Genomic DNA, 11,481 nt, shown 5'->3' with positions numbered 1-11,481 from the left:
GAGGGAGCTCTTCTTAATATTTTGACACCAAAATCATGTCGATACACCTTACCGACTGCGAGTAAAGCCACCCACGCTTTAACTTGACAGACTGTACTCAAATCATATTCATGCAAAATGCAATTCATATGAAAATTTAGAAGGATTTTTTGTTTTGACAAATAAATTGTTAGCGAAAATTTAAAAATATTTCTAAAAATGCTGGGAAAAAATCCAAAATATCTTCAGCAATTTTTTAATTTTTTAAGACTTAGAAATTTTAAGAAAAATTTGGGCGTTGAAGAATAAATATTGTATAAAAAAAATAATTCTCAAGTATGAAGATTAATTTTGAACCAATAAAAAAATAAATAGAATAGTTAAAGTTTAAACTAAAAAATTCTACTTGTTGTTTTATATTCGTGAAATTTTAAATTCAATAACCTTAGAAACTATCAGGAATTTTATCGTTCCGGACTTTCCTAATTCAGAAATTTTCAATAGTCCGTAAATGATTAGATATTACATCAAATTATACGAATTTAGGAAAAATTGTATGTAAAATTTTAAAGAAAAAGATTAAACAACCACCGCATGGTTCTACTGTCGGCAACCGTCATCTAGAAATGACACCAGTTCAAGCCCATACGCGATAAATCATATTTACTTTTTTGAAATTTCTAAGAGTTGATACTTTTGTTTACCGGATTCTTGAGCCAACGCAGTTTTTTAATGTTTTAAAAAGTTTCCAAATATTTTTAAATTTTCTTTAAAAAAATTTGTTTTTTAAATAAAAAATAAATTAAAACTTTCCCCGAAATGTTAGGCCAAAAATTTTTAATTTCTTAAAACCTTTCCAAATTTTGAATTAGAATCCAAAACTTTATTTAAAAATCTTCAAAAATCTAAATTTTCTTTTATCTTTTAAAAATCTTCTCAGTATTAAAATTTTACAGAATCTTTTTTGGCAATTTTTTTAAATGTTTTGAAAAAGTTGTAGAATATTCTCTCAAAACTAATTTTTGATCATTTTGATCATTTTCTTTTAAAATCTTGGAATCTTTTTAAGTGTTCTCTTTAAATGAACTTTAAAAATAAGAAAAATGTTAAATTTAGTTAGGAAACTTAAGAAAACCTTTTTATCATCTTCAAATCTGTCAAAATTCTTAAAAAGCCTTTTCTTTCGAAATCTTAATAAATCTATATTTCGCTCAACATTTGTCGTCATCTTAGCAAATAATAAACTGACAATATCCACTAAAAAAAATATTCACACAAAAAATTTTAAACGATTTCTTGTTTTTAAAAATAAATTGTCAGAGACAATTTTAAAAGATTACTAAAAATGCTGAGAAAGAATCCATAATATCTTCGGCAACTTAAAAATTTTTTAGGACTTAAAAATTGTATCAAGAAATAGTTAAATATTCTAGAAAAAAAATATACTCAACTAAGAAGATTAATCTTAAACCAATAAAAAAAATAGAATAGCCAAAGTTTGAACTACTTACTTAAATAATTAATCAGACTTCGATTAAAAATCTTTGAAATTAATCTTTCAATTTAAAAAACCCTGTCGATATTTGCAAGATTACATGATTTTTCCACAGAATTAAAAAAAATGCAATGACCCTGCAAAGTCTTCCAGGTTTTGCGTAAAAGAAAGAATTAACTTGCGTTATGTCCAATTTGTTTTCTAAATCAACATTCATATCTTTGGTAACAAAAAAGTTATAATTATCCTTTCGACTGAACTGTACTTCAATACATTTTTCCAATTTCACTTTTTAAAAAAACTTTTAAAAAATTATTTTAAAAAAACAGTTTTGAAAGATTTTGAATTACATGCTTAGAAACTTTTTTAAAACTTTGAAAGGTTTCAAGAGAATGAAAGAATATTCTTAAGATTAATACGAAATTTTGAAAGGATTTTTTTTATATTAATTTTTGGATAAAATTTAAAAAGATATTAAATTTTTTTTTAAACATTTCTATAAATTCCGCTAAAAAAATCGGAATATTTTAAGACAAGTTTTTTAATTTTTTAATATTTTTTAAAATTTTAAGAAAAATTCGCTTCCATTTCAGACACTTAGAAATTTCAGAAGATTCTGAGTAGTTAAAAAAATATATTTCCACAAATGTACCAAGTATTTTTTAAAAATAACTTAAATTTGTAACACAAAAAATGAATTTTCTACCAAGATTAATTTTCAAGCATTAAAAAGACAAATTAAATAGTTCAATTTTCAACCCAAAAACAACGGATTTAAAAAAGTTTAATTTTCAATAAAAAGAAGAATTTTTAAACAAGAAAATTAATTTTCTGATAAAACACAACAAACTTGAAAACAAAAATCTTAAAATTGTCAACCAAATAGGTGACTTTGTAACTGAAAAATATCAATTTCGAAGCATGAATAAATTAGTTAAATTTTCAATTCAAAATCAATACATATCCAAAAAAAGTTAAATTTTTAATGAAAAACATGATTTTTTAACCGAGAAGATAAATTTTCTACCAATAAACAATGAATTCAAAAATATATAGTAATCTTTAAACACAAAAAAAAGTATTAATTTTCAATAAAAATGTTAGTTATTTTCCGCCATTTTTTTTATCGTTATGTACGAAAAGAATGATTAAAATTTTGATTAATAGGCTCTTAAATCAATCTTTGAATACCAAAAAAAAGTAATTTCTTCAAAATGTTTAATTGTGTATAATTTTAAAAATTCCCTTCAGATCTTCCAGATTCGTTTATGTTAACTTTTTAATTAAAGCATCCTAAATTCACCTAGCATATATGCGAAATTACCCACTCTGATCTTCTCTATTGACATTGACAAACTGGAAAAACGCTGCCCTGTTTGACCGCTTAAGTAGAACCGTCTATCATCTATTTCAGTTCATAAACTGGCCTGAGTAATTGAGGGCGCTTGATTTTAGTTCGCAAAAGCCTCAGGTAATAGGTGGCGTTTGCGAAAATCGTTCGAAATTAAATACATGGGATCGCCTATCTCCCACCTCATCTCTGGTTCAACCAAAAAATATGATTTAATGATTTCTATCAAATAATTAAATTTTTACCAAAATAGCTGCATTTCTAACCAAAAAGTTAATTGTAAAGAAAATGGTCGGATTTTTAAACAAAAAATATTAAACTCCAACCAAAAACATTGGAATTTTCAACCAAACAGTTTAATTTTTAGCCTAAAAGATGAATTTTCTAGAGGACCCTACTGAAAATAATCTTTGAGTATATACTAAAAATTCTTTAGGTCAAAGAATCTCAAAGAAATTCTCCGCAGGCACTCAGGTAAATATTTTTAAAGGTCCAGGAAGCTCGTTTAAATAGTCTGAAGGCTTTAAAATATTCATTCCGAAATTGAAATAAGAATACGATCATAAATAACAAGCAGAGAGGCTATCTCAATAGAGTAGCCGACACTCAAGGGTCCTTTGTTAAGCTTTCGGATTAAAATTTAGAAGTAGATTTTTTTAAATTTCATAATTAACAGCCTAAAACATAATAATTCGGAATCTATGGGTTTCGATTACTTCAGATATCTAACTTTTGCTTTTTAATGCTTAAAATTTGAATTAATAGAACGTTTCTCGTAAATGGAATGAGATACGCCAAAAAAGACAACATTTTTTTAATTCAACTAGAAAATTGTATATCAGTATATAAGTTATAATTATAAATAAGTATAATGAGAAAATTCATCAATGAAAAAAAAGTGTTAATAATTTGAAGAGAAATTGAAAGAGGGAGAGCGGATTAGCCACGACCAACTATTGTAAATAACTCTGCCCGCCCGGTAGGTGACGAATACAAAAGGAACATTATATTACTGTCGCACCACTCTTAAAACGACCAATAAAAGGATCTTGAAAAGGACCCTAATCTTTCAAACTATCTCCGAGACTATTTTGTTTCAAATCGACTTTGTTTATAGACTCAAATGGGCCAAGCTATTTCGCTAAAGAAAACTCAGAGATTTCTTTCGGTAGGGGACAGTTGAATTTTTAACAAAACAGTTTATGTTCATGCAACAAAGCTGAATTTGCAACCAAAAATATGACCTCTACAAAAAAAAAAGATGAAACTTTTAATGAGAAAGGACGAATTATCTGTCTAAAAAGAAAAATTTTCATAAAAAAACTTAAATATTCGAAAAAGATGATTTTTCAAGAAAGTAGTTTTAATTTTCGAACAAAATAAATTATTATTTTCAAGCAAAAATATGCACTTTCGAGCCAAAAAGACAAATGTTCAACAATAAAGTTTAATTTTGGATAAAAAGAAAAGATTATATTCAACAAAATTAGTTCAATTATGAAAAAGAATATATGAATCTTTTAACAAATAAGTTAAATTTTTCACAAAATAATCAAATCTTCAACAAAATAGTTTATTTAAATTTGAAATTTAACTAAATTTTATTTAATTTTTTAATTTATCTAAATTTCATTTAAATTTAAAGTTTCTTTTTAAAAAATAGTTTCTAAAATTTTACTACAATTTTAAAGTACGAAAAGAATTTCTTAAAAAATTTATTTATTTATTATCTCGAAAAAATCAACCGTAAGGGAAATAATTCAATTTCGAAATAATAATAAAAATAGAATATTTTTGAGGCTCTCTTCAATTTGAATATAAATAGGTAATTCAGTGTTCACAGGATTTGCCGCATCTAGGTAAAATATCTTTGCTGGATCGTAAAAACCTGTTTTAGATATGTCGATTCCAAAAATACTGACCCCTGGTGAGTAACTTGGGAAGACAGTCGAGCCCCCGCTTGCCGCTCTTGCACCATAAATAACGTATACCACGTGTACTGTACGCAACGCGCCAGTTTTAAGTGAGAAAAAATAATCTCCACTTTCAATTACAAAAAGCAACAACAACAACATTTTCGGGAAAACCCGAGGTGAACGGTTCAGTATAATTGGCTTTAGATTATGTGATTAAAATATTGCGGCCAACAATTCATGCATTTAGACGTAGTTTTTATGTAGCCAAATTAACAGCCGTTGGAGGGACACGTGGGAATATAGGGATTCCTCGATTTTCGCTCCTGTCCCTCGCGGCCAGTAAACTAACGTTTCACTGCCCGATAACAAGCGTTGAATTCAGAAAAATGAAGAATTTGTATTTCTATGAATACGCGATTTTTCCTCCGCCTAAAAATCCTCCGACGGGAACAGAAAAAGTGCAAATCCTTTTACATCTCAATCGACTTAGTAACATTTAACGAAAGCATTTATTCAACCTATTTTCATTATTAAATCTTTTTATAACGTATAAATTAGAAAAATATTTCAATTTATATTTATTTAGATTTTAATCATTTATTTAAACGTCTTAAGAAATGCAACAAAGAAATCTATGCAAATGTGTGAATTTAAATCATTTTAACTCTAAAGAGGCAGAGTTGAATTGGAAAAAGCAACCTGAACCGACCCGTATAATTGCCTTTAGATTATGTGCTTGAAATATGACATTCAACAACTCAACCATTTAGATTTAGTTTGTCCCTTGCGAATGTGACAGCCGTTTCAAACGCCTTAAACGGCTACTGGGACTCAAATTAACATGCAATCTTTTTTCTTATAGGCTCTATTAGGCACTCATGTGCTTTTCAAACATGACTGAGAATATTACGATCTACAAAATGCTTCTCTATGTAGATCTATGAGGTTTTTAATGGTGAAGCGGAATTCAATATATCGAACTAAAATTCGAAGATCTGCATTTCAAGTGGCAATTTTAAAATTGCTGTTCTAATAGGTTCTAATGGCATTTCTAATCGCAAATCGAGATTAAATTAATCAAAGTTTAAACTCAAAATAATGGTCTCAAATGGCTCTAGGAGGAACCTGTTAGGTTCCCTGGCTGACCGAAGGAACCGAAAGGAGCCTCTACAAAGTACCCTTAAAGAACTCACTGAGTCACCCTTCGGTTTCTTCTTAAAAGGTTAAAAAAAAACAGCAAGATCAACTTTTAAACTGTTGAAATTCGGAATATACGTTAAATTTTCTATTAGAAACCCACGGAGTAATCGCAATAATTTTTTTTTGCAGCGTTAAAAATTTTAAAAAATGTCGTTAACTTATGCTGAAGGTTACTTGAAGCACATCCATAATAGCTCATGTAGTTTGTTGCGCGCGAAGTTTAAAAATCAAATTCTCTCTCACTTGCATCGCAGCGCTGTTGTTCGAGGTTTCCACTGCGTTGGGCTAGCATGCAGACAAAATCCTTAAAGTTACCGACGGAACGCTTATTAACTGCTACAAAAAGAAGATACACTCAAAGGCGCCTTCGGTCCATGAAAATGACAGGTATTTTATTTTTTAAAGTTTTTAACGCTGCAAGAAAAAGTATTGCGTTTACTCCGTGAGTTTTCAATGCAAATTGTAACGTAGAATATGAATTTCAACAATTTAAAAGTTGATTTTTCTGTTTTTTTTTTGTGTATCTTACAAAGCAACCGAATGGGGACCCAATGGGGTCTTTACGGGTACTTTGTAGAGGCTCCATTCGGTTCCTTCGGTCCGCCAGAGATAATCGCAATACTTTTTCTTGTAGCGTTAAAAACATTAAAAAATAAAATACCCGTAATTTACATGGGCGGAAGGCGGCTTCAAATTCATCTTCTTTTAGTGGCAGTTAATAAGCGTTCCGTCGGTAACTTTAAGAATTTTATCTGGATGTTAGCGCCACGCAGTGGAAGCCGCAGACAACAACGCTATGATGAAAGTGAGAGCAAAGATATTAGGTCCTAGATACGGCATGAAATTAGTTGCACCACATACCGGTAGTTAGCGCGGCAGGCAAGTTTGTGGTCCTGCATATATATATTGCTTTTAGTTCGGCCACATACTTGTAGAGGCGCGACATGTACCGATTGGTCTTGAAGGAATTCGAAAACTCTAAAAGACTTTTTGAAATCAAAATTAGGCCCAAAATATAGCAAAGATGTTAGTATAAAATAGTAATAACAAATTTGAATTGAAAAGTTTATTTTTTATTTAAGTTATAATTTTTTTGGAAATTAGTAGAAAAGTGAATTTGAAGATACAGTTAAATTTTATTTAAATTTAAATAATCTAAAAAAGCTGTCTGGTTAAATCAACTAGAATTGTGGTTGAATATGTCCTTACTATTTTTTTCTGGTTGAAGAAATAAAAATTCTGAAAAGAAATTTCCTTATAAAAACTTTTAAGAAAATTTTTTTCTTAAATTTCGTTATAGACCTAAACAAATGTCTTCTGAAATGTTGCTTTTTTTAAATATTAGTGAATTAAGTGGTATATGAGTTTTTTAACAGTTGTAAAGTTTAAGAAGCATTTTCGAAAGTCAAAGGAAATTACGGCTTGCTTCTACAGTTTAGCTAAGGTCATGTTATGAATATGAACCATTTTTTCAAATTGAAATAAGAAGTAACTCAATCTGGAAGAAAAGTGTGCTTAATTTTTTTATTATCATTTAATACTAAAACTTGACATAAAAATTGCCATAATTTTCGTCTTTTTGTTGTTTTAATACATGAGCTAATTACATTTTTTAAACAGTAACCATGAAAAATAATATAAACCAATGCTATAAATTCACAGAAATATTATGTACTTCAATAGTCTATATTTTTTAAAAGAATTTGACGCTGTTTTTATTTTAGTTTCAATAAATATATAAGTTTCCTTAGTTTTTTATTTCTTTTCCTTTAATTACTTTCTTTATTTCTTTATTTTGTATTTATTGAGAAAAATAAGTTGAAACTTTAAAATGTTCTCCACTGGTCATGCATAGAAAGCTATACTTTCTAGCTGGTCGATTAAGCGTTTGTTTGCATTTACTTGTTTAACTGTTTGCATATTTAATTCTATTAAAAATTTTTCATTTTGCTAAAATAATTATTTTAAATTCTTTCCTTTAATAAAAAACTTGCATAATTAAAAAGAAATTAGGAAGGAATTTCATATTTGAATAAAATTATGAATCGAACCAAAAAATACATGATCTGGCACTTTATTGTCAGACTTATTTTTTCAAAAATTTTATACTCCTTTTCAAAGATCTGGATTGAAAACCGAAGTTTAATTCCGCTCTGTTGTATTATTGACAACTTTCTTCTAACTTCAATTCAAAACACAGTAGAAAATTAGACATAATGTAAAAATTACAATGAATATGACAAGTTAAAACTGTCATCTAGGTACTTGAAGTTAAAGTGAATATTTATTTCTGACAATATTAAAACTTCCATTTTAATATTGAGTTTATTAAATAAATCAATATATTCCAATCAAGATTTTTTTCTTACTTCTTAAATCTTGTGAACAAAAACAAATGTTCTCATGTAATAAATAAGTGACGAAATTTTGTTATCAAATAATTTTTTTCAATGTGATAAGCCGTGATTATTTCTGCCGTCTTGGAGAGAAAAGTTACTCTCTAAAGGTTCACGTAAGGGTCATTTTCGCGTTGCAGCGTACACGTAAAGAAGACTCACATCAAAACGAAGGTAGTGAGTTTCTTCACGCAAACAGCAGATTTGACTTAACCCATTTTTCCCTCTCGACGGGTTGTTCACCTTGGCGCGCGGGGTATTTCCTAAATTAATTTTTCACGTAAAAAAAGTCGTGTCTACTAAAATGTAATATTTTTTTCTCGATGACTCAAATTAAACAAAAAGGTTTGAAAGTGTAAAATTAAAAATGTAAAGCATTGAACAAATTCTGAATTTAAGAATCAAATCCTAAACAATAAGGAATTTTAACATTGAAATTCAATTTGGTTTCGAACATAAGGGTTTAATATCGTAAAATTAACAACTGTAAGCCTTCTAACTTGATTAGGCTTAAATTAATGGCCTCCAAAATCGGATAATGCCCAAATACAAACATTTAGAATTCTGCATTTCAATTTTCAATTCAAAACTTTCAAAATTAAACAATTTAAATTAATCAGATTACACGTGAGGCATATTCGAAATTTAAAAAATATTAATGCTTGTATTTTTACATTCTCATCATTAACGATTGAGAATATATTAGAATTGTCGGAAATTTGACATCACACTTTTTCAACGGATCTCCACGTTTCGAGACCCCCTGAATCCGAAAATCAGGTTTTCACGATGGGTTCTGTCTGTCTGTCCATCCGGCCGTCCGTTCGTAAACACGATAACTCTCGAAAAAATGAACGAATCAAATTAATCTTTGGCACACTTTTTTTAGGTTTTAAAAGAAAGGACGAGTTCGTGAACCAGCCATTTTTGAAAAAAACTCAAAAAGTGAGCGAATTTTGAAAATTTTTGAGACAACTTTTTTCTAAATTTGAAAATTCTATGTACGGATATTCATAGCATTCAAATAAACAAACAATTTATATTTATGACTTTTTGCGATAAAAAAAAATTCTCAGAGTTATAGCGTTTTCAAAATTTTTTTCATAAACCGAAAAATCAAAATTTGAATCCAAAAAACGCACGATATGAAAAAAAGTCAAAAAAAGAAAAACATTTCTTTTTGAAAGCCCTACAAGATTATCATAACCAATTTTTGGATTTTCTTCAAAAATCTAAAATTCAAATTTTGATTGCACAAAAAATAATCGAAAATAAAAAAATCCATTTTGTGGACAAACTATGTAGAATACAAAACAAGATTTGTTTTATTTGTGAAAAGTAACGTTGAAAAAAGAATAAAATAAAAAAATGTGTGGAAAAACGACGAACGTTACGAGAAAAAAATCCAACAAAACCTCTTTACAAATGTCTGTCGGAAATCGAGCGCGCAGCGCGAGTGTCACAATGAGAATGTGTACCTAAAAGCCTACAGAGCTTTGAGAAACTTAATATTTGACTATACTTAATTAAGTAGACAATTCAGAATATGAAAACCCATATAAATATTGCCATCTAAAAGAGATCTTTTTGATAAAGTTTTTTTTCAAGCATTCCAAATGCAAAGAATAAATATCTGAGCGCGAAGCGCGAGGCAACCTATTATCGAGCGCGAAGCGCGAGATTGAACCGTCGTGCGCCCTAGGCGCGCTCAAACTTGCGAGCGAAGCGAGCCGCGCGCACAGCGCGCGATGAGAATGTGCCCGCAAAGCGGGCAGAATTTTAATTTATCAACTCTATGAAAAAATTTCAAATAATACAATTCTTAAAATTTCTGTTTATAAAATTACTCAATTTGAATGTTTTAAATTGAAAATATATTAAAACTTTTCAATTTAAAATTTCTCTTCTTATAAAAAGTTTTCGATTTCAGAGGCTTTACAGTAATTCCAATTTTTCACGAGGTTTGACATAAACTAGTTTCTTTGAACAATTATTATTTTATTCTTACGCTTCTAAAAGAAAATAATTACACTGTAATTTTAATTGTTTTCATTTCAAATTTCTCTCATTTAAGACCTTTTTAATTTCAAAGACTTTGACGTTATAATCCAATTTCCGAAACTGAATAATTTTGAATGGAATAATTATTTAATTGCTAACATACTTCTAATTTGAAATAGAATTGTGGGATAGTAAAGTATTTCCATGCAAAATAGTTATGCTGAAGTTTAAACGCTTCCTTTTATATTTTGACATTATCGACTTCTGAAAAGTTTCAAACCAAAAACTTTAGAACTATGAGTACTAATTACTTTCCTGAGTTTTTTGGTTGAATTTAACTAATTATTATAAAAATAGGGCAATTTTTTTTTAATTTCTCCACCTTATTTGAATGCTCTCCATTGTTGGAGCCAAGAAACAACCCACATATATCTGTATTCAATTCAATCAAATTTAAAATTTAACGACAGTTTCATTTTTATTGAACTAAATTGTCCTTAAATTTAACACCATTTAACACCATTCAACATCTACAATTTTAACTGAAATTTACTTGAATTCAACTAAATTTTACTTAAATTTAGAATTTAATTAACATGTATTCACTTTTTGAAATGATTTAAATAGTATTCAATCTTTAAATTTAGTTTTACAAAATAATTTTTAAACTTGTACTATAATAAATCTTGAAGTACGAATAGAATTGTTTTAAAATTTATTTACTTAGTATCTAGAAAATTTCTCTTTGAAAAGAAACCAGACGAGAAATTAATTTAACTAAACTTTATTTAATTCTTAAATTCACCTAAATTTAACTTAAATGTTGAATTTAGCTAAATTTTATTCAAATTTTAAATTCAACAAAATTTGAATATAATTAGGTACATCAGTGTTCATGACATTTTTAGCGTACAGGCCGTACAGAGCCAGCCAACCGACTCAACTATAGCAAAGATTGCTACAGTGATAGTGAAGGCGAACGCGAGAACGAGAAACAGAAAATCACGTTCGGTTTGGAATTTAACAACTTTCGGTGTGCGCCCCGGCCCCACCTCGCCCTCTGACGTGCTAGGAGGACGCGGTTGCCATAGAAACGGTGAAAAGTTGAAGAGGGCAGCATCTCGATATAGTCGAAAATGTAGT

Source organism: Belonocnema kinseyi, chromosome 3, assembly GCF_010883055.1.
Source record: "Belonocnema kinseyi isolate 2016_QV_RU_SX_M_011 chromosome 3, B_treatae_v1, whole genome shotgun sequence".
Classification (NCBI taxonomy): domain Eukaryota; kingdom Metazoa; phylum Arthropoda; class Insecta; order Hymenoptera; family Cynipidae; genus Belonocnema; species Belonocnema kinseyi.
Note: the sequence above shows the minus strand (reverse complement) of the source record.